Source organism: Monodelphis domestica, chromosome 1 (genome assembly GCF_027887165.1).
Source record: "Monodelphis domestica isolate mMonDom1 chromosome 1, mMonDom1.pri, whole genome shotgun sequence".
In the NCBI taxonomy this organism is placed as follows: Eukaryota; Metazoa; Chordata; class Mammalia; order Didelphimorphia; family Didelphidae; genus Monodelphis; species Monodelphis domestica.
In genome coordinates, this window is record NC_077227.1 from 440,640,235 (window position 1) to 440,665,291 (window position 25,057).

Here is a 25,057-nt window from a genome sequence, read left to right on the forward strand (position 1 = left end):
GGGAAAAAAAGCCTTGGGAACCCTTCATAGGAACCTCAATGTCTTAGTTAGAGGATGGTCTTTTTGCCCCTTAGCTTTAGGAATGTTTCAATCATATAAAAGTCTAATTTTGATACTTTTTTTTGAAAAGTTAATATTTTTTACTTATTAAAAAAAACTAATAGCAATCTACTTAATTCTTTATGCAAAATCATGTCTACTTTGTCTTTCTAATAGAGAAAGAAAGAGCAGAGACTTTAAAAAAAAGTATTTATTGAAATATGCTTACGAAGACATCGCACTCCAAATTTTCAGTGAGTAATTTGTTTTCTTTGCCCATCTGTTTGCAAACTTCTCAGAGGTTGGCTTCCTTAATGTTTCTATTCATTTTTTCCATGTCTTTTTTAATCCACATTTGCATGCCTGCCTTCATCCTTTCCAATAAGCAGGAAGAGAAAGAGACAATTTTTGTTTTTGAAGATGAAGTATTTTTTCATTTTTATGAATCATGTAAAATATTTTGAAATAATCTATTTTTTAAAAAATAAAGTACCATATGTAAATAACAAACTAAGAAATTCTAAGGATATCAGACCCTGGATTCCTTAAGTACAGCTGAGCTGTGACCAGACAGAGGGAGGGAAAATGAAGAAACAGAAGCAACAGAGACTATCAAACCTCTATGAATAAACCCTAACACTAGTTAGTTTCTTTAATAAACCAAAATATATATTTTTATCTGCCATCATATTTTAGAAAAAAAGAGGAAAATGCCAATTGACAAGGCTTATATTGCTTATTTTAAAATTTCCAAATTTTATTTCCAATATACACAGTTCTCAGAATCATAGAATTCTATTGTTAGAAAAGGTATCAGTAGCCATATGTTTCAATTGATGATATCTGAACAATAATTCCTATTACAATATATCCAACAAATAGTCATTTACCCTTTTCTTGAATATCTATAATAAAGGGAGAGTAATTATCACTGGAGGCAGCCCCTTCTGCATTTGAATACTTCTATTTATTAAGAAGTTTTTCCTTACATAAAATCTAAAATTTCTTCTTTACAATATCCACCTATTACTACTAATATTGTCCTCAGGGGACAAACAGAAACAAATTTAATTCATTTCCACGCCAGAACCTTTCAGATAACAAAGGACAGTTATGACATCTCTCCTGAGTCTTCTTTTGTTAGACAAAACAACTACAGTTTCTTAAATAAGTTATCCACTATTAGGCTGTCCTCCATTGGGCTCTTGCAATCTTAGCAACATCCTTTTGAAAAGGTGATCCTTAGAACTGAGATGGTGCAGGGCTCTTTTCAGTTGATGGCTTATTCTGCTCTTTCAGAAAAGGGAAAGACCTTTAAGCTAGGATTTGTCAAAGATTTTCCTCTTTTCCTGCCTTTGGAGGAAACCTGTCCCTTAGGTTTGTCACCTCTAAGCCAGGAGGATGAAGAAGTAGAAACTCTCCTATTTGACAATTCTTTCTAGTTTGAGCACAGTTCCCTCAGAAAGGGATCTTATCATTATTAATGGTGGCTATCAATTACTTTTTCCAGATTCCTGTTGGGGTCATATGTTGATGAGAAGCTGGGAACAAAGGGATGGAGGTAGTCCTTGCCAAGGGGCAAATTCATTGTCTTTGCTGTTTAGTTATGAAGTTTAGTTTTTCAAAACTCATACTCCATTCCAAGGTCTCAAAAGTAACCTTTAAACCTGAATAGGTTTATATTTTTTATATTTTATATTTTATATTATATAATATACTTTATATTTTGCAGGATTATACATTTAGAACTGAAAAGGACCTTAGATGGCATTTTAGTTCATTTTGCAAGTAAGGAAACCGAGGTCCAAAGAAATTAAGCAACTTCTCCATTTCCATTAGGAGTAAGGGCCTACAAAATACTCAGATATTGGTCATATTAAATTTATGTGACACTTTAAGAATAACAAAATACCTTCCTCTTAGAGAAAAGTCATTCAACTATTATTCTCATTTTACAGATGAAGATTCTGAGCTTCAGTTAAAAAGTTACATGGTTCAGTTGATAGAAAGCCAGACATGGAGTCAATAGGACATGGATTCAAATTTGTCCTCAGATACTTCTAGTTGTATGAACCTGGCCAAGTCATTTAACCCCAATTGCCTAGCCCTTAATATTTTTCTACCTTGTTACTGATCCTGAGACAGAAGGTAAGTATATAAAATTAAAAAAAATGAATAAAAACACGTGCACAAATTCACAAAACTATTAGATGCAAGCGTTCAATTGAAACCCAAGTTTCTCTAACATTTTCCCCATTATTCATGAACCAAGGGTATTAGACATTTTAGTCACTGATTAAACATTTAGTGAATACTGCTATGCCTAGGCAATTGGGAGATATAAAAATAAATGAATGCGAATTATTTCTGTGATAACTGTGATTTTGGAATTATATTGTTTGATGTATAAGTGACAGAACTCCAATATGGAGACTTAGGCTAAGGAGTCTTAAGGACATAACTATAAGCATTGACAGATAGCCTGTGCATTTCTAGTCCTGACTCATTCTGACCCTAAGTCAAACATGTAAAAGATGCTCCTGATTGAATGGGGTGCTAACTACAGTGGCTACAAGCTGACACCTATTTCTAGGATCCCAGATTATAAATCCATACCCTTATCTAATTTCTGGTCTCAGTTAGGTGATGACCTCACCACATCTGGGTCTAATTAGAAATGTTTCTTCCCATATACGGCATCAATTTCCTATTCTGAACCAAGCTCATCTTAAAGTATAAATATTCCCTGATCAGACACCTCTTTCAGTGTCTACTCCCACTGAGATCTTTCCATTGCACTCATCTCTCTCACATTAGTGACTCTGGTCCTTTGTGGCTAAATTGTTATGTCTGTGCTGCTATATAGCGTTTCTGCTTTTATTTTTTGCCTACTTTCTACTCAATAATAAATATTGAATAAAGACAAGTAAGTAAACAATAATAAAGCTCATGCTTGTATTAACTTCCCAAGTACTCATTTTCTGCAAAACCTCAAACTTAGGTCTTTGCTCTAACCAAATCTGACACCAAATGGAGCAATTCCTGCCCTCAGGATTTCCAGTGTAGAAAGGGATATAAATTGTTTATCTATGGAATGAAGATATACCATAAATGTTGAGTAAATGAGGGAGAAAGAAAATTTAGAAAACATTTCAAAAAGAGAGAATGAAAAAAGGATTTCCATTTAAACCTATCCAGTTAATATAATGTGAAGTGAGTAGTAGATAGAGGCCTAGATCTGAAGTTAGAGAGACCTGATTTCAAATGTGGCTTTGGATTCTATTAGCGGTATAACTCTGGGGAAGGCACAAACTCTGCCTGCCTCACTTCCTCATCTGTAAAATGGAGATAATAATTGCATCCACCTCCCAGGATTATTGCAAGGACCAATGAAATAATATTTGTAAAGTGCTTATCATAGTGTCTGGTAGATAGTTAGTGCTATATAAATGAGATTTATTATTATTATGAATAGTTATTATTGTTGTTGTTTTCATAATTCTCATAATCATAACAATAATTATAGCTAGAAATTTTTCCTACAGGGAAAAAGCTTCTGAATTTAGTAATCCATACTATTAGATAGCTTGACTTCTATCTAATCTCAATATTCAAAGTATTTTTTCTTATTTGATCATCAGTGCAGATGGAGACATCATTCATTCATTTATTCATTTGCTTGTTCATTCATTCAATAAACATTTATTTAACACATTCTCTATCTGTCTGTCAACATTCTTAAAATTCTATGCCAGTTGTATCCAAATTTGGTTGGGAATTAAGAAAATAAACAGGTTTTGAGCAAAAGACTCTATCACCAGGCTACCTGTGCACAGGCAAGCTCATCACCAGAGAGTTTACCAAGGTAGAGAAATATTTTCAATTATGCCAGATCCTAAATAATGGAGGCAATTGGGTGGTACCATGGGTAAAGCAACTGATCTAGGAAGACCTGAATTAAATCCCGCCTCTGACACTTGGTAGTTGTATAACTCTGAGCAAGTTACTTCAATCCTGCTTCAGTTTCCTCATTTGTAAAGTGGAGGTAATATAACTCCTAATTTCCAATGTTGTGAGGGAAAAATGACATAATATTCATAAAGTAGTTTGCAAACTTTAAGGTACTATATAAATGATAGTTAATAGAAAGGTGTTGCAATCTACTTTGGTGAAGGTAGTACCTATATAGCTAAAACTATAGATTCTTGAAGAATTGAAGCAATCTTCTTTATGAGGAATTGTTGGGGAGACACAAAGGATAAGTCCTTAAAAAACCTCATGATTGATATGGCTGGAGAGGTAGACTCTAAATGAACATCCTAAAGCAAACACCAACAACATGGAAATGGGTTCTGATCAAGGACACATGTAATACCCAGTAGAATTGCTCATTGGCTATGGGAGGGGCAGGGGGAGAGAAGGGAGGAATAGAAAATGATTTTTGTAACCAAGGAATGATGTTTGAAATTGACCAAATAAAGTAAAAAATAAAAAACCCTCATGATCTATTATTTGTTACCATTTTATTTTTTTAGTTGTTTCAGTCATGTCTGACTTGATATGACCCCATTTGGGGTTTTCTTGGCAAAAATACCTAGTGGTTTGCCATTTCCTTCTTCAGCTCATTTTACAGATGAGGAGACTGAGGCAAATAGGGATTAAATGATTTTCCCAGGGTCACATAGCTAATAAGTTTCTGAGGTCTGATTTGAATTCAGATCTTCCTGACACTAAGCCCAGTGCTCCATCCACTATATCATATGGCTGCTCTGAGGAATATAATATTATAATCCATTAAATATGCAATATACTTTACAGTTTACAAAGCACTTTACTATCCATTATTTTTATTTATTATTTAATATTCACTTCATGTTATATCTTCACATCACAACTATCATTGTCATGGGATCATAGAATTTGGAGAAGCAGTCACAGGTAGAGTAGATGGAATGGCAGCCTTGGAGTTGACTCAAACTTTTGACACTTACTGGGTATATGACCTTGGGAAATTCATTTAGCTTCTTAGTTCTTCAGGAAACAAAGAGTATATATAAGTTGCAGAATATTGGTAGAGGAATCAGAGAATTGACTGAATTAATGAAATTATAGGTATAATTTTAAAAAATAGAATAGAATAACAGTTAGAGCTGGAAGGGACCTCAAAGGTCATCCAATCGCACCCTACTCACTTCCACACAAAGTCATTCTCCTGTCATCTAAGTTATACTGCCTAATTCAATGTTTCATAACAGTACACAATTTTATAGCAGTGCACAAGGTATGGATTCTCAATTTCACAGAATTTTCTTTTTAATGGAGAATATAGCTCCTGTCACTATACTATACAATTGCAATTTTTCCATTCAACATCTCGTTCATGTGTGCTGGTCTTTTGTGCCCAGTGAGAATTTAAGCTTTCTGGAAGTAGGTAGAGTTCACAATCTCTTCTTTCCCTCCAGTAGTGTCTGTCACAGGGGCAGGTAGAATACTGTCTTAGTAAATAATTTCCACTTGACTAATTGAACCCCTTGATAATTCCTTGTACTAAAGAGTGTTAGTCTCATCTTAGATGTCATTCAAGGCTCTTAGCTAAAAGGTGATGTCATGGTATGACCTAGATATTAGTGCTACTTGGAGGTATCAGTGTTCCTATCTTGTTTGGAATTTCTGACCTGTCTGGAAAGAGATTTTTTGATAGGAGGGGATGAATTAAATGGCTATTGAATAAACACCTCAACCTGAATTCCAGAATTAGAACCCTTTACAGCCCTCAAACTGCAAATGCCAAGTTGATCCCACATACTTGCTATCCAAGGATATGCTGAAAATAAAGGTTCTAAAATAAAGGTTGACAATTCACAGGGTAACACTTGAGGTGAATGATGTGAGACCTGTGCTCTCATTTAGCCCTGATTCACAAAGTCATCTTCAGCCTCCTTGGAAAGTTCCCTGAGTAACCAGAGGAGTGGTACTCAATGTGGAGCAGGGCTCATGCCTATCTAGTCATGCCATTCTCTCTAAAATATATTCTACAATGTGTATTTCCAAACCATGGTGTCTTACAAAAGCTTATATTCCTCTTGACAATCAATATGTTATCCTTTTAAATATACATCTTTAGTTCATCTCTCTCTCTCTCTCTCTCTCTCTCTCTCTCTCTCTCTCTCTCTCTCTCTCTCTCTCTCTCTCTCTCTCTCTCTCCACTACCACAGTTAACACTATTTATTTTCTGTCTTTGGAAATTTACAGTTGAAATTAATCAGAAGGTAGCCATAGTCCCCCATAAAGAAGGTGGGTTGAATGCTTTATTGTTTTAAGTTGGTAGCACTGCCTTTAAAGCTACCAATAAATTTAATTTATATAAATACAAGTGTCATAGAAAGTCACAGTCTACTGCATTAGAAAGCACTTGCTGGTCTGCTAAGGACAAAGATGATTAAAATCAAGTTAGGGAGATGAATCACAAAAGTACCACTTCAGATAATGTTTTGGACCAAACATTAAAAGAATCTTTGCTTACCTAAGAAGGAGACGAATTCATCAACTTTACTCCCTCTCATTGGGCAATAGCAACTGGTAACTGAGATGGAGGAGGGTCTCATCTTCAGTCATTTAGTCATTACTGTTGATTCCCTTTTCTCTTGAATTAAATCATTGGACTCGGGCTGTTAAGGCCTGAAAAGTTTGGAAAACCTCCTAGGAAGCACAGGTAAGAAATGCCATAGGGTCATCACTTTCCAGTTCAGAGGAACCTCAGAGACTATCTCATCCAAAAACCTCATTCTGCAAATGAAGAAACTCAGAGATCACACAGGTAGCAAGTAGCAGGGTTGGGATTAGAACTGTCTACTGTTCAGTACTCACCATGCTAACTCCTTCTTTACCTTGTAGCATGATCAAGGGAAGAATGAGGATTGAAAGTAGTTCATCTTCCAGGCCCTAATTCTTCAAAGCATTAAAGCAAAGTTTCTTCCTTCATTCTTCATTCCTTCATTCTTCATTTCATTCACCCACTAAAGAAAACAGCAATTGAAAAATATTTAAGTTCCTATATATGTTCTCTTTGCTTCAATTTCCTTTTCTGTAAAATGAGGGTGATGGACTGAAGTCTCTTCCAGATTGATCTTCTGAACCACTACTGTGAGCCTAGAGAGCAAATATTTCAAACTCATGATTTTGTTGTTCAATCATTTCAGTCATGTCTGTCTCTTGGTGACTATATTTTGGGATTTTCTTGGCAAAGGTACTGGAATGGTCTACCATTTCCTTCTGCAGCTCATTTTACAGATGAGAAAACTGAGACAAACAGAATTGAGTGACTTTTCCAGGTTACAAAGCTGTTAAGTATTAGAAGCCAGATTTAATCTCAGGAAGATGGGCCTTCCTGATTCCAAGACCAGTGCTCTATTCCATATGCCACCTAGTTACCCTCAAACTAATGATAAGTATTCACTGTTCAAATCCTCATTTTGACTTAGCTTTAAAAATGTGATATTATCTATCTTTTGTTGTACTTTTTGAATTTGAATTTTTTTAATTAAATTTGTTTATTTTATTAAATGGGGGGGGCAGTGAGCTGGTGACATGAATTCTGGGCCTAGAGTCAGGAAGACTCATCTTTGTGAGTTCAAAACTGGTATCAGACACACTCTACTTGTGTGACCCTGGGTAAGCCACTTGGTCTTTGTTTTAGTTTTCTTGTCTGTAAAATGGGATGGAGAAGAACAGTGGAAAACCATTCCAGTATATTTACCAAGAAAACCCCATTTGGGGTGATGAAGAGTTGGATATGACTGAAAAATGAGCAATTTTATTAAATATTTACCAATTCCTTTTTTTTTTCTGGTTCAAATATCACTGACAGTGTTATGTCATCCATATGTTTTAGAACACTGAGCTAGATGTTGGGGAAAATACCAAGTTTATAGAAGATATTGTATCTCCTGCCTTGATGGAACTTACAGGGTTGACTTTCATGCAAAGAGCAAGGGAAATTCTGTAACTTTTCCTCCCCCTACTTCCACATTCATTTTCCAGTCCGCTGTGTATTTATATCCTTTGCCACCTTCAGAACTAGCTAAATATCCATCTATTCTAGGAAGTCTTCTCTGACTCTTTTGATCTACAGGGGTCCCTCCCTCTCCTGGATGTGGATTGCCTTTGTAATCTGTACTAAATGATTGAGGATTTTTACATATACACTCCTTTATATTGATTTTTCATTTCTCCAGTCTTATCTTCTTGGCCAGATTACGTATTCTTATTTCTCTTTTTTTTTTCCCCCTAGCTCTAGTCCAGTGCTAGATACATGGTAAGTACTCACCAAGCATTCAATGTATCTAAATATAAACATGCCCTTTCTCCCACTTCTTTGAGCAGAAAAGAAACACTATTCATCCAAACATTTATTGAATGTCTTTTCTGTGATAGGTACTATATACAGAGACAAAAAAGGAAATTAATTAAATTAAATTAAAAGTTAAACTTAAGGAGGTTACATTCTATTAGAATAAGGTTGAATAGGTCATGTGAGAAGTGAAGGTAAAAATCTCCAAATGGATTGGTAACATTTTCTCACAATCCTACAAATTTATACATAGCTCTTTATTATATATAGACCTGGAGGGAACTGTTGAGATCGTTTAATTAAAATCCCTTTAATTTTAGAGATAAGGAAGCTGAGGCCTTGAGAGAGGAAGTGATTCTCCCCTCACATTGTAGCAGGATTGGAATTCAAATCGGGGGACTAAGATCCCCAAATTGGCATTCTTTCTACTATATTCACCCTCTATTACTATGGGGAAACTGGACTGGGTCAATCATGGACCATTAAAGAAAGGATGATTCTTTCAAGAAAGAACCAACTGGCACATGTATCAGAGGGAACTCAAAGATCAATATAATCATAGAAGAGCAGAACTGGAAGAGATCTTTGTTGTTGTTCAATTGTTTCAGTCATGACTGACTCTCCATGACTTGATTTGGGTTTTTCTCAGCTAAGATACTAGAGTAGTTTGCCTTTTCCTTCTTTAGCTCATTTTACAGATAAAGAGGCAAAGAGGGGAAAGTGAATTTCTCAAGGTCACACAGATTACAAGTGTTTGAAGCCATATTTGAACTCATGAAAATGAATCTTCTTGACTCCAAGACTGGTGCTCTATTCGGGGAACAACTTAAATGCCTAGAAGAGACCTCACAATTCTCTCATTTTACAGAGGAGGAAGTGATTTACTCAAGGTTTCAGAGTGAGTTGAAGTCAGAGAAGGCTATTAGTACTCAAATCCCCTGTCTCCTCTTCTAAATCTCTTATTGTACATGCTATGTTGCTCCTCTTCTGAATCTTCCCTCCAAAAGAAGGAACATCAATTTACAAGTGGTCAGAAGTGAGATATCTGGTTGTCTAGAATTCTCTCTGAGGGATGACCAGGTAGACTAGTGGCATTAAAAAAAAAATAAAACATAGTATGGCATTTTCTATGGTGTTTTCAACTCTAGCTTCATAAGTTTGGGTCTAAGGAATCCTTCTACATTATAAAAACAATACTGTGTGAGTTCTCTCCACATATCCCACAAAAGTTTAGATCCTGAGGTCTAATATAAACCTAAAAGAAGCCTCTACTATAAACATCCCTGACAAGAGGTCAATCCAGCCTCTGACTGAAGATCACCACAGATGGGGGAACTCATTACCTCTTTAAAAAAAATCCTTAACTTTTGTCTTAGAATCAATAAGTATCCATTCCAAGAGCACTAAGGCTAGGCAATTGGGGTCAAGTGATTTGCCCAGGGCCACACACCTAGAAAGTATCTGAGACCAGATTTTAACCCAAGAGTCATCTAGCTGGCCCCTAGAACTCATTGCCTCTTGGGGCAGAAGGGTTCTTCCAAGCCAAACGCACCTCTGAAATAATGGAAAATACCTATCTAGTATTCTCTGAGACAACAGGTAACTTCTGCCCCCACCCCTTCTGATTGATCATTCTCTTGAAAGGGGACAAGATATACCAGCTATACCAACCAATTAAGAAACACACTCTTAGGATTGTGCAATAGAAAGTACACTTGTACGAAAAAATATAGTCAAGAAAATTGGGTTCTCATTTTGCTTCTGATTCTCAGTAGTTGTATGACCTTGTATAATTTATTTTACCCTTTGAGACTTCAGGTTATACTGTCAGATTTGAACACAGGACCTCTTGGCTCCAGGCCTGGCTCTCTATCCACTGCTCTACTTAGCTGTCACAATCTGATCCCTTCAAATGGGCAAACAATGGTTTGGTTGGCCCATTAAATAATTGGGAAACTGAGGCATAAGTCATCACTTTTTGGCAGATAACTGCAGAAGAGAATTTGAAGGACCCCACATTTTCTATCTGCCTTCCCTCCATCAAGCAGGTTTTTATTATAACCACCATGAGATCAACTCTTAGAGTTGAGCTTTTTACTGCAAAAGACCCTTTATTTGAGTTTCTACATATTAAGTGAAAGGAATGACAATAACTTATTGTCATTTTTCCCTCCCATAAATACTCTGAAGATTTTTACTCTACTGCCCCAAGTAAAGACTTTGTACAAATTCAAGAATCTATTTAAAGATTCTGAAGGAGCAATTAGAAATGGCATTCTTCTGTACAATATTCTGCAGGAGGAGGAAGAGCTACATATCCTAGAGAAGTCAAGCAATCACTCCCTCTTTTCTCACCCTGGCAAGGGTCTACAACTAAATTCGCTATAACTAAGCCAGGTGGATAGAGGGAAGCAATTGTTGAAGGAAAACGGGGAAGACTGCAGGGCATTGTTAATGCCAGTCCAGCCCACATGCTATTTCCAGAGTTGGTAGGAGAAATAGATCCCATTTCTAAGAGGTTTCTATTGAAATTCCCATCTTACTCCATCATCCCATTGGCTCCTTCTACTTCAATATGGTCACCTTCTCTCATATGACAGCTTTCCCATATACTCTAGTTTCAGTCATTCATTTTTTCTCCTGATTTCTTCCCCTTCTCTGCAAGCAAGCTAATAATTCCCTAACATGCCATTTTGAAGTCTAACCATGTAAACACACTCTGAGTGAAGGTTTCCTGGAGAGTGAGATGCTGGAATTCAGGGGAGGGGAAGAGGAAGGGACTGTTTCTCTACCAGCCAGCAATCTGATCAAGAAATATTCACCAAGATTGAAAGGCAGAAATTAACTCCTATTGATTTTATTTCCACAAAAATAAATAAAACAATTCTCATCCAAAGGCATCTTCCAAACATATTCCCAGAATATATATATATATATATATATGTATATACATATATATATGTACATATATGCATATAATTCTATCTCAGGCAAAATGTTTCATAATGCATATCTAAATTCATCTCCAAGAAAAGGCAGATCAAAATCAATATTACCACCATTTAGACTGTTCCTTTCCTCCCCATGGATATGCAACTTAATTTGCAAGCATTCCAGCATAGGAGAGAAATTGCTTGGGCTGTTGACAGGATCAGCGCCACTCACTTTGCCTTCATTCTCCACTGCACAATATCCCAAATGTCAAACGCCCACCCACCAAATCGGTAGAGCAGCAACTCTTTCAATAATAAATTACTTCTATTTACTTCAATACAGTAGAAGATAAATTCTAAACATTTAGAAATTCTTTTGCACCTGAAAGTAATTACCAGGAACTGGATAGAGCCTGGGGTTGCAGTTAACTTCGTTCACTGAATGAGAAAGTTAAAGAAATTAAAGGCAAGGAAGATAATGTTTTTGTATGCATGTGTGTATGTATGTCTTTCTTCCTTTTTTTTTTTTTTGGAGGGGAGGAAAGCTTAAGAATACAGGCGATTCCAAGCCCTCAAAATGATTATCTATTTGTGCATTTTCCAATATCTCAGTCCCTTTGCCTCTTGACTAGGACAATTAGAACCTCTTTGTGAAGTCAGAGGCAGAGGGTCTGTGGAACTGGCAATAATTAAGCAGTCATGGAAGACAGGATGCTATCGCACATGCAAAGGGGATTTTAAATTTAATTAACTTAATTGAAGAAATACACAATGAAAAATCCAATCTAGGAATGATAATCTTTGAACAGAGTCATTTTGGGAAATTTTTAATGGCTCCAGAAATCTTAAGAAGGTTGAGCCAGTAAGAGATGTGAATCTGAAGAGGAAAGTGATCTATCATGAGAGAATGGACTATATCCTTTCTTTGGATAGGATCTTGCTCAAGAAAGTAAATGAAAGTTCTTCCAAAAATTTCAATTTATGGGCATCTCTCAACTAACATCACAAAGGAAGGGAGAAAGATATGTAGACTTGACTAGTGACAAACTAAATGAGAAATGGCTATGTCTTTTTTGGATGCAAAACGGGGTCAAGGAAAATTATTTGGGGAAGAATTATGTCTAAAAGGTAGAAATGGAAGAAAAAACAACCCTGAAGATATTAAAGAAAAAATAAACAAACAAGAAGCATGTCAGCGACATGATGAATATGCAGAGGAAAGGAGTTTCACCTAGATGGGACTCAGGTATCTGCAAACCTTGGCAATTGAGAATCACAAAGGAAGAAAATGTTTTTGAGCAGCTCAAATGGATGGCACAGAACCCGATCACTGTAACTTGCATGCTTTACTCCTGTGAGAATGCTTCAGCCTCTCCCTCAGAGCCATTTCAATATAGTCCTAACAATATAGGATAATCATGTTCCTAGCATGCCCCAGAGAACAAACATCGAATTAAAACCATAAGAAGTAAGAAGATAGGTATGGTGACTATAGAAAGAAGTCAAGATCTGACAGTCTGTTCATGAGGGAAGAGGTATGAAACTATAAGGAGACTACACAATTCTCAAAGCTCAACAGTCTGGGACCATCTAGGGTAAGGAAAAGCATCTCTCAAATCCCAGGAAGCATATTACTACTATGGATGATAATGGATACCCCAGCAGAATATTACTGGGAGCACACAACATATATACAACAAGTTTAGTATGAGAAAATACAAGATAGAAAAAAAAAACACTCAAAACTAGGGTGAGAGGGGGTCAAAGAATTTGATTGGCAAGTATGTAATCAAACATTTTGGCTGTTGCAAAAGGGACCAGTGCAGAAAAGAGTTGTAATCCAAAATTAGGTCTTCTGAATCCAAGTCCCATGTTCTTTCAAAGTGGCTATTATTGTAGCTACTTTGAACAGAATGAGTATAAAAATAATTCATATTTCAATAGTCTTAACAAAGTACTTTTCTCATGGTCATAATATAAGGTAGGTGGTATAAGTTTGGGTTTAATTTTTTTTTTAATTTCTATTTGTCTAATACCAAAATCTATAATTTCACCAGTTTAGGGCACTTTCAACCTGAAAATGCCTTCTACTAATCCAGATCATCTTCTGATCTGTAATCTACAACCTTAAAGAATTATCTAGCATCTCAGAGGTTGAGTCAGACATTCAGAATGGGTAATGAGAAGGACTGGACTCAAGGTTTCATTGACTGATACCACATCTCTTCCTGCTACCACTGACCTCAGACTCAAACAGAAAAGGAGCCATTAAACCATACATAAGGACTCCTGTGGATTGCATATTAACTCAGTCTTAAAATCTAACTTTGTAGTGTTTTGCTTATTTTGTTTTTAGTCCCGAATTACATTTTAATATGGTTTTGAAGGCACTCAGGAGAATTATGAGGCTGCATGGGGCTTCCTGTTTGACATCTTTGCAACACATCAACCCACCTCTCATCTGATCCCCATTTACAGAAGAAGAAACTGAAGAGAAATGAGACTAGTCAATGGTCTCACAGCTAGCTTAGTAGTAGAGCCAAGAATTAAACCTAGGTTGTCTACTTGTGAGTCTAATAATTTTCCCCCACTACATCAGGTTGCCTGGAAGAAACCCCCACCTCCCCAACAAATTCATATGAACTTTGCCCGTTACTGCAAAGAAGGAATTGAATACAAATAAGCAGTGAGGAATTGAAGTCCCACTAAAGGTATTGACCACAAATGAATACCTAGCACTATCCTATCACAGGGTAATTATCTGATTAATTCTGTCCCTAAAACTCAGGCCAAACCTTGTTACATGGTAATTAATCTTTCAATTACCTGGTAAAACTTCCAAAGTAATTATCAGGTAATATAGAGTGTGTTTGTTCTGGGGGTGGCCGGTCTGGGAAAGTGTTTTATGCATGAGATTGTATATTCGATTGTATTTGCTGCGTGCCGTGCCTGGAATGCTTATCGGAACATTTGTGTGCAGGGTTTGCCTCTACCTGGTAGGCACAGAAATATGGAGCAATTGCTTGGGTGCTTAAAGAAAAACAAACGTTTGTAGTGGGTAATGTTGAAATGAAAACGCTAATAACTTTCACCATTCAAAGTTCTTTCTGGCATGAGAGGAGGCAAGCAAAACACAAGCTCTTTCCATAAAAAATGCTGAGAGGCAAATCAAACCCGTGCAGCTTTTTTTTATTGTTCACTTCTCGGAGAGGTCTTTTAGAACCAGCACGGATGCTTCTCTTGAGAAGGGATATAAATGTTGCACACATTCTATCTGTACCTAGAAATAGAAATTATGGTCTGGAACAAAAGCTTCTTTGGTTTGGAGTGTAAACTTCTTGAAAATTATTTCTCTCTGAAATGGCTTCTGAAACTTTGGAGGTCTGCATTTGTACTTTCACTGTGGGATGCTAGAGAAAGTCCAGCCTGTGCCACCAGCCTAGCCAAGCTGAAGCCTAATGATTTCCTCTCTTTTTTAATCCCCTATCTTCTCTCTTAGAATCAGTATTGTGTATTGGTTCTAAGGCAGAAGAGGAGTAAGGACTAGGCAATGGGGGTTAAGTGACTTACCCAGGGTAAAACAGCTAGGAAATGTCTGAGGCCAGATTTTAACATAGACCTCCTGTCTCTGGACTTGCCTCTCAATTCACTGAGTCATCTAGCTGCCGCCATGATTTTCTCTTAATGCAAGGGAACTGAATTTATAACTAAAGGACCTGAGTTTGACCCTTGGCTCTGATGCCTACACCTCCTGTGAATTTGCAAGCCAAAATGAAGACATACTTGTACTAGAGGTTTTCTAAAACAACTCCTTTCAGCTCTGTATCCTCTGATTCCTTAATATTGAATCCCACCAAACTCATGATATATGAGATCTTAATAAAGCAATAATACTATTCAGGAAACATGAATAATTATTCCGTAAGCATGGGTGATCATGGGCAAATTTCTTAACCCAGCATACCAGGCATCTCTACAAGAAGGAAAATTACAGATAAGTTGCTAATGTGGATGAAGTTCCCACACCAGGAAAAATGCTTTTATAAAAATGATCTATTAAAGCTTTTTCTACTAATAAAATCACAGGTCTTTATTTTACCCCTTCTCCTATGACTTGGGCATGTATAGTGCTTTATAATTTGAAAAGTTATTTTTAGCTGTGTGACCCTGGGCAAGTCACAACCCCCCATTACCTAGCCTTGATGGATCTTCTGCCTTGGAAACAATATACAATATTCAAATGGTTATTTTAAAAGTTATTTCACATCCTTTATTACACCTGAATTAAAATTCAACAAATGTATTAAGGGTATATTCTATATAAAAGCTCCATGCTAGATGATGGGGATGCAAAGACAAAAATGAAAGTCATTGCTTTGAAGGAAATTATATTCTCATGGAGGGTTACAATTCATACACAGATACATTAAATACAAGGTAATCTGAGGAGCATAAAAGTTCTGAGGACAAAACTGGAAGGAGCTGATATCTGGGGACTTGAAAAAAATTCAGGGATTCTATGGAAATGAAGAGGGAGTGAATTCCTGGCAGATGGGCAAGACAGATCATGCGAAAATATTGCAAATGTAATGTCCAGTTCAAGAAAGAGCTTTTGGGGCAATATGACTGGAATTTGAGAATGCAAGAAGAGCGATATGCAATATTTGAAAGGATGGATGAGAGTTAGATTACAGAGAACCTTAACTGTCAGGTTCAGGAATTTGCATATTCTTCTAGTGGGAAACAGGGAACCACTACGGGTTTTAAAGTAAGAACAATGATAGGAAAATGCTAACTGACATTAAAAAGAAAATACTTTTGTTGCTTGATTCTTTTGCTTTTATTTTCTTTGCCAAAGAGAATGTAATTTAATTTAGAAAATAAAGAATTAGAATTGTGGATACCCAAGATGCTGTGAGAGGAGCATCTAGATTAACCAATGAGTTCAATTTCCCTGGTTCAGTCAAACTACACTCAAATACATGGAAATAACTTTTGGATGTGATTCTGAGCCACAGTGATCATTAGAAGTCAGTGGTGGAGAATGAGAAAGTTATCATAATAGGGGAGAAAGGTAAATTTTATCCTGCTTTTTGAGGAGGAGGAGGAGGAGGAGAAAAAGAAGAAGAAGAAGAAGATGATGATGATGATGAAGAAGAAGATGAAGAAGAAGATGATGAAGAAGAAGAAGAAGAAGAAGAAGAAGAAGAAGAAGAAGAAGAAGAAGAAGAAGAAGAAGAAGAAGAAGAAGAAGAAGAAGAAGAAGAAGAAGAAGAAGAAGAAGAAGAAGAAGAAGAAGAAGAAGAAGAAGAAGAAGATGAAGAAGAAGAAGAAGGAGGAGGAGCAGAAGGACAGAAGAAGAGAATGGATTATGCAAACTATAGGCCAATGAGGTTAACTTTGATTGCTGGCAAAATTATCATTAATGAAATAGTTGATGACAATTTAGAAAAAGTATCGATTGCAAAGAGACTTCAACAGGAATGCGTCATGTCAAACTATTATTTTCTTTTTTGAGAGACTTACTTGATAAAACATGCTAATTAAGGGGTATGTTATAGATATAAGAAAGGGAATAAGCCTTTATGTAGATATTTTTATAAATATCACTGCATTTGGCATACAGGGTGTCTCAAAAGTCTAAGTACAATTATAAGCTTCAATACCTATAAACTATCAAAGCTTAAAATGCACTAAGACTTTTGGAATATAGGATATATATGGAATATAGGATCCCTAGATTTTAGCAAAGTACTTGATAAGGTCTTCCATGCTATCCTTATGATAAAGTCAGAGAAATATGATATCATATGTTATATGATATATTAATTATACAAATTTAGACCTAGATGGGTGACTCAACCCTCAGAGTATTAATTAGTTGTTCAGTGCCATCATGGAAGGAGGTCTCTAGTAGAAAACCCTCAGAGATCTGTGCTGTCTCATATTTTTATAAATGAATCAGATCAAAACACAGATGATATCTATTAGAACAGCAGATGACACAAAGACGAGGAGGAGGAGATCTTAGTTAACACTGAATGACAGTCAGAATTTTTTTAAAAGGTATTGACAGGGTAGATAGAATACTGGGCCAAATCCAATGAGATAAATTTAATAGGGCTAAATGAAAAGTGTTATAGTCAGGTAAAAAGATTCCTGAACACAAGATAAGAGCAACTTGATTAAGAAGATGTTTGAAAAACATCTGAGGGCTTTAGTGTATGAGCTCAGCATGTGTGACTCGTATAAAAACCAAAACATCTAATTCTGTCTAAGGCTGAATTCAGTAAGATAAAGATAGTTTGCTGGTCCAAAGTTAAAATAGTTTTCTTATCAGCATCTCTCAATCCCTTTTTCAGTTAAGAAAATGAAGACCTTAAAAATGCCTTTACAGGAGGTTTAGCTCACAAAGGGGGTTTACTGAATCCAAAAATGGACTTTTCACCCTTAGACAGCAGACAGTAGAACAACTTAGAGACCCCAAAGAGGACAGAACTCCTCAGTACCGAGATGAACAGTCAAGAAGGGCTAAGGAGAACTCCAAAGAAGAGAAACAATGAACAGAAAAGTGGTAAGAATAGTCTGCACAGAAGACCTGCTCTCAATGTTGGCTTCTGTATTAAGAGCCTCTGCCAAGATTAGAAAGATTCATAGCTGTGGATGCTGATTGTGGAGAACATGTTTAGAAATGTTAACTAGGGGAACATCTTCAGAAGATATTGGTCCAATGTGCAGGCCACATGTTCAGGCTGTGAGAAGTATAGCTGAGGCACAGAAGAAAGTTAGAACCAGCTGAGAGAAGACAGAAAGAGACTTATTAACCATAGCACCACCCAGTGGAAGATGGAAGTAAATAAAACAGCTGCTAAAAGCTGCAACCAAAAACTTTCTTGACAGGTACCAGACAGGATATTTGGTATAACCCTGAAAATGGTTAATGGTCATCAACTGGAATAAAGAGTAAGACCTTGTATAGACAGCAAGACACTTGTTCCCTTTTCCTTGCATATTTGGTGCTTTATTTGTTCCCCATTTATGGAAGCCACATACTTATTTTCTATACAAGTCTATTCTTCTCTCTCCATGTAGGTATTCATGGTTTAGTGAGATAAAGGTTTATGAAGGAAATGTTATATTATCATTTTATTATGTAGTTGAATAGATGAAATATCCCCAAATTATATTTATGCCATTTCTTTAGCTCAGTGTTTAAACTTTGTTTCACAGACTATTAGTATTAGTAGTGACTAATAAATTATAAATGACATTTGAATTTTCACAGGTATATTTGAAGAGGTAGCTACAGTGGGAAGAAGGCCAGAAATCAGGAGAGCATAGTTTAGTCCTTGACTCTGCCACTAATTAGCTACTGAGTGTCAGTTTCCTCATCTGTAAAATAGGAAGTTTGGACTAAGTCAAAAATAAGGTACCTTCCTAGTTCTGCAAAATATGAATCTATAAATTGCATGCCAAATAGGTAATAATTATAGCTCCTACTCCCATAGGTTAATTTGCAAATATTTTATTCATAAAAATCCTGTGAGGTTGATAGTGCAAATCCTATTACTCCTTAGAGTAATTAGAGAGTTTAAGCACCTAGACTAGTCATAAAGCTGATGCTCCTAATACAAGCCATCTGACTACAAATGCAATGTTCTTTTCCCAACACTAGTCTTCTTCTGCTAAGTATTTAATAAATGTTTGTTGAACTGCATTGAATTGAATTTCCATTTGTATTAATGAGACAACTGAGGTCAAGAAATAGTGATTTGCCTAAGGTAAGCTGGATAATAAGCATAATAAGTAGCAATTATAACCAGGTCTTCCAACAAGACCAGTAGTTTTTTCCACTATAATACTAGATCCTGTACCTAATGAGTTCATAATAAATTATCATAGAATTGAATTCCCATTTTACAGATGAGAAAATTATTGTGAACCTCAGACAACTTGTTCAGGGTAAAATGATTATTGTCAGAAGTAAACGCAAATCAAAGTCTCTTTAATCAAAGTCTAGTGCGCTTTCATTTGGGTCAGAGTTTCTTTGTTGGGTGTCAGTGAACTTGTGTGCCTTTTAATTATAAATGTATGTAAGGAGACAATGAGCCCCACATAGAATGAGGGTACTACCAGTGTAATGGGGCTGTCATACAGAGGCTCAAAGGTAGGCAGAATAGACATTTCTAGCCTCCTGTCTCCCAACCTTTTAACCAGTGAGACTTCACTTCATGCCAGGAGGAGAAGTGAGAATTTAAGAAGAGAAACTATTTTCAGAGAGAGGGAATCCTGGGAAGGGGGACTCTAAGTTCCATATCCAAAACTTAACTCCATTCATATCAAACACCAGTTCCACAGTGAACACACATAGCAAATAGAAGAGAAACTCACTCATCCAAATCATAACAAAACAGAAAACATAGAAGGAATACTTAGGAGAATATATATGAATAACTAGAGTGAAGGAGCTCTCCCATGAGGAGCAAGATAACTCAACTCAACCAAGAAAGAGTGCTCTAGATCTCACCCAAAGGGTAAATCTCTGAAGTCTCTAGTCTCTAGCAAGCTAGGCATATGGACATGACAAAGGCAGCCAGCTTCTCTAACGAAGTCCCAGATTCTTTATCCTTTAGCAACCTAAAGTGGGATTTGCCTTTTCAATATTTCTCTCTCTAAAGCTGGAATAATAATAATAATAGTTAATATTTTATAGCCCTTACTACATGCCAGGTATTGTGTTAAACACTTTACAATTATTATCTCATTACAAAGTTATCTCATTTGCAAATATCTCAACAACTCTGGGAGTTAGGTACTACATTATCCCCATTTTACAAAAGAGGAAACTGAGACAAATAGAGGTTAAGTGATTTGTCCAGTGTCACATAGCTAGTAAGTATCTGAGGTCAGATCTGAACTCACCGGAGTTACCTGACTCTAGGCATAACACTTTATTGATTTTATTACCTAGTTACCTTAAAGCCTGTGCAAGATTTAAATTAATGTACAATACTTCAAGTATTATTTGTATAAATTTTATTATTTGACAAAACAAACCATGTGACTTAAGTTTTTCTACCCACTCAAAAAGCCCCACTCCACCAAAGCCACAACAGGAAGCAAAAAAAGAGTGAGAGATGGAACGCCACAGAATTTATATCCTGTCTACGTCAGCAAGTAATGAGAGGAATAGAGCGGGGTGCTGGAAATCATAGTTTTTTTAGGGTAACAGATTCTAATTACACACCTGGAAGCTAGAAGAATCTGAAATGATTCAAAGCTTGAGGATTCCCAAAGGGGACTGATTATAGCAGGGGCTCTTTCACTTCTTACCAACTCTGCCTCACTCTTCAAAAGTGTCATGCCAATGGGTTTTCATACAGAGGTTACATATATTACAATATAATTGGTTACCTTTATAATTTTATATATTAAAAATATTACTATGCGAAGTGGTCCATAGGTTTCACCAAACTGCTATGGAAATCCATGACATGCAAAAAGTTAAGAAATCCTGCTTAAGCCCAGCTTCATGTATCAGATCATAAAACTCTATATGCATTAACATTTGCCAGTTAATCTATCATGTAGAAAAAGCTGTCCACTCCTTGACTTCATATCCTCCCCTCTCACATAAATGTTCACCTTTTTAAATTCAATTTCATCTCTTAACTGAAACTACTCTTTCAAAGACCAAATTCATAATTGAAAATTAATAATTTATAATAATCCTATGCTTAATCCAACATCTCAATTTTCATCCCTTTATTTATAGTATTTAACACAAAGGATCTCCTGGGCAATCTAGGATTTTACATTATACTGTCTAGGTTTTTGCCCTACTGGTCTGGCCATTCCTTCTCAATCTCTTTTGCTAAACCATCATGAATATCCATCCCCCTAACTTCTCTTGTACCATAAACCACTAACCTGGGGCCTTGTTAGATCTTCCCCCCACCCCTTAGTGATCAATATCCAGTTATTCAGTCATCATATCTATGCAAATGAGTTTCAGGTCCATAGATCCAGACCTTGTCTGGCCATCCTTCTATTTCTTGAATGCAACATTCCATCTTTGAGTTCTAGGCTTTAGCATTCTTTTCCCTTTCCCTTTCCTGATATGATTCTGGAGAGATGGGTTAAACATTTCCATAGTCTCAGCAGCCCATCATCAACCAATGCTGAAGCCATTGACTGTTCACATCAGGTTGAAGTTAATCCTCTTTAGTCAAACTTCCAGCTGAAAAAAGTTTTTGAAACCCATTGGGCTCCTTCTATGTGACAAAATACCTGGTGCTGATTCCATTCCAGTAGAGATATTCAAGTTAGGGGATCCAATGCTCATACAAAAGCTAACTGAAATCTAGATTATATGGCAAGAGATTATCTCCCAGGATCAATAATACCCCCATCATCCATCCCTATAAAGGAAAAATAAATAAGTTGTTCTGTGACAATTGTCAGAGGGTGTCTCTCTCTTCTCATTTCTGGCAAGATCCTTGCAAGACTCCTTCTTAATAGGCTGACCTTTCACTTGGAAGATGATTATCTACCTAAGAGCCAGTGTGGCTTCAGTAAAGAACTGAGGAATGGTATTTGCTGCCTGATTCTAGGAGAAATGCCAGGAACAGAACAGAAGAATGTGTACAACATTCCTCGATCTGACCAAGGTCTGTGATATTGTCAGTCATGAGGGCTAGTGGAAGATCATAGCAAAATCGGATTGCCTAGAGTTGATCAATGTTGCTCCATGATGGCATGGTTGCATAGATTCTGGATAATGGACGATGCTCTTTTGCTTTCCAAGTTAACAATGGAATGAAGCAAGTCTGTGTGCTTGTTCCCATGCTTTTTTAATATGATGTTTTCAACAATGTCATTGGATGTCTTCAAGGAGGGTAAAAACAGCATCAAGGTCAGCTACCACACTGACAGTAAATTATTTAACTTATAAAAAGGCTACAAGCCAAGGGACAGTTGGCGCAGCTCTTTCTGTTCGCAGATTATTGTGCACTCAATGCAGCCTCTGAGACAGAGATGCAACAGAGCATGGATAGAGTCTCTGCTGCTTGTACTAATTTTGGCCTGATAATTAACATGAAGAAAACAGATTCTCTAGCCAGTGCATAGCAGGTGATTGATCTGACCTAGAATCAGAGAATCACAGAGTTGGAAGAGACCTTGGAAAATATCCAGGTCATCCAGAAAAGCATTCAGCCAGACTTTGCTTAAAGACTTCTGGGAAAAGGATCCCATCACATCCTGAAGCAGCCTGTCCCACCATGAGATACCTCTAATTGTAAAAAATTCTTCCTTTACTTAGAGCCCTTTGACTTCTTGGGTTGGGCCAGTCAGAACAGTGCTAATTCTTTCTGAATTCTAGAACCATATAAACTCAGACTTCATAAATGACATATTACTCTAAAGCTTTGGTCTTTTGTGGTGGCAACACAAGTTCACCAACATCCTATGTGTGACCTGGATCCATTGTGCCTCCTCTTGTCTCAGCCATGCCTCTAAGGTCATAGGTTCATATTGTATTCGAGGGTGTGGTTTATTTGTATTTGAGGGGTTCAGTCTTTCAGTATAGAGAGGGAAAGAGTGGATACCCCCTTCTCAAAGCGGGGTTCAGGGGAGACAGCTGATGTTTAGGGTTGGCTCAGAGGGAGAAGAGGGGGTTTGAAGATTTTCCCTCTTCTGCCTTCCTTCCTTAGCTAAGACTGCTCTCCCAGATTCGCTCTTATCCCTCTTGTTCCCCCTCCACTACTCGAGACCAAAGGGTCTCCCCTTGATTTGTTCACTCACACATAGCTTGGGGAAAAGATGAGTATTTTAATGTCAACTCAATCAAGGTAATACAAGGGAATAACTAGCAGGGAAAGAATGGGAGAGGAAAATAGGGAAAGGGGGGTCCCTGTCTCTATATAAAACCCTTTTCCCTCCCTCCTCGAGTTTGGGGGGAACTGAGGCCTTGGGAGCCTGAGCCCCCTGAGAGAAAAGTCAGGTTGACTCACCCTGGGTTTGGCCCCTTGGCCACAGTTCAGGCTCAGGGCAATAGGAGCTGAATTAAAGTCAAACAGAGACTCCAAATGTCTTTCTCAGGTTTCCTCTTCAATAGTCTTTTCAATTGGGAAATGTTGGGGGGAAGGATTTCCAGCCACAAGCAGGAAAAAGTGGTAACTCTCAGGAGAAAGTCTTTTTCAATCTTCTCTCTTTGGCTTCTCATGACTGAGAGATCAACTGCTCTTCTAGCCAGAATCTTCTGCTCCTCAAGATTTCCAATCCCTTGGGGCCCCTCCCCATCAAGGTGATCAGTTTCACACACTCTTCAGGTTGGCAATTTTTCTTTAGTGCTAGCCTCTGTCACAATATACTTTCTTCCCTTTGTTCCCTGAGATTTTTATTCAAACAATATCACTAGATTGGAGCTGAGTAGCACAAGGGTATACTAATTTCCACCACCTAAAGGGAATAGCCTTATGTAATAGAAGAATTAGAGTCAACGGATTCAAGTTCATATCCTGTCTGTTCCATGTACCACCTCTGTGATCTCTATAAAATGAAAGAGTTAGATTGAATGATGACTTTGCTTTCTTTTGCCCCTAAATACGCATGACCCTGAACAAGGAGCTATAAAGAGGGAAGTCATCGCATGCAGCATTGTTACTATGAGATTGCTTTTCTTTAGATACTTGGCCATTGCCCGAAACTTTGTGAAAGAGAGAAGTATATTCATGAGAGAAAGTTCCAATCTCCTGAGATCTAAACTATATTGCTTCCTCCTCAGAACAGGAGGAAAAGGAACCTTAAATTATTCTTATATCAGGAAACAAAGAGTTTCTTTAATTGCTGTTTAAAAAAGAAAAGAAGAACCCTTGAAGGGGAAGAAATCAAATATGTACTTAGGATACCTAGGCAGAATTATATATATAATCTTTTAATTGTGGATTTATAATATATAATATTTGTCATATATTTATAATACAAAATATAATATATGAGATTGTGAATACCTGCTGCCATCAACAATTATCTGACCTAACAAAAAACAGGAATCAGTTTCTTCTATATTTCTTTTGATGCTTGGTACCTAGCACTATCTAAATTCATTTATTCCCCCAGAAAGCCATGGGAAAATCTTTATTCCAGTAGTCTCTGATCTCCTCCAGGACATCTCCCCACCCTGGCAATTAAAAATTGTTACAGCTCTTCTGGTTGTTTTAATGAATATATCTGCTTGCAAGCAGCAAGTGAGGTGGGGTGAGAGGAGAGGATGCTTTGACTTTCAAAGGATAGAGTGATTTAAAATTATTGAAGTGATTCCCACCTTGAAGGGAGCTGCTGTCTGCTAAATTTGAAGTCCAATTTGAAAGACTGAAGTGCTCTTAAAAATGTGAAGCACTCCTAATAATTTCCAGTCATGCTCAACTCCACTCCCTAGCCCAGATCCTTTTCGCCATCAGGCCCACGCATTTATTTATATACAGCATCCTGATAAAGACAGTCAAACTCAATGACTTCAGGTGCTGTGGGTAGGTATGGCAGGGTAAAGACATAGATGATTCAATGTCATGGTAAAACAGAAACAAATTACCATTGGTCTTGAAGTCTAGGAAGACTCACACCAGAGCCTGTCTTCTAAAGTCTTCAATGTGTAAGGAGAAAACATCTGGATCCCTAAAATGCAGAGCACTGTGAAAAGCAACTGCTCCTGACTCATCAAACTGTGGATTGC

General features: G+C 37.0%; 1 long non-coding RNA gene across 1 annotated transcript; it reads right to left on the reverse strand.

The window, feature by feature from the left end:
* Positions 1-269: 269 nt before the first annotated feature.
* On the reverse strand, positions 270-23,556 carry LOC130456439 (uncharacterized). Its single transcript, XR_008915294.1, has 3 exons — positions 23,337-23,556; positions 6,563-7,055; positions 270-413 (listed from the first exon to the last, which is right to left on the reverse strand). It is a non-coding gene; the product is annotated as an uncharacterized LOC130456439 (long non-coding RNA).
* Between the last annotated feature and the right edge of the window lie 1,501 nt (positions 23,557-25,057).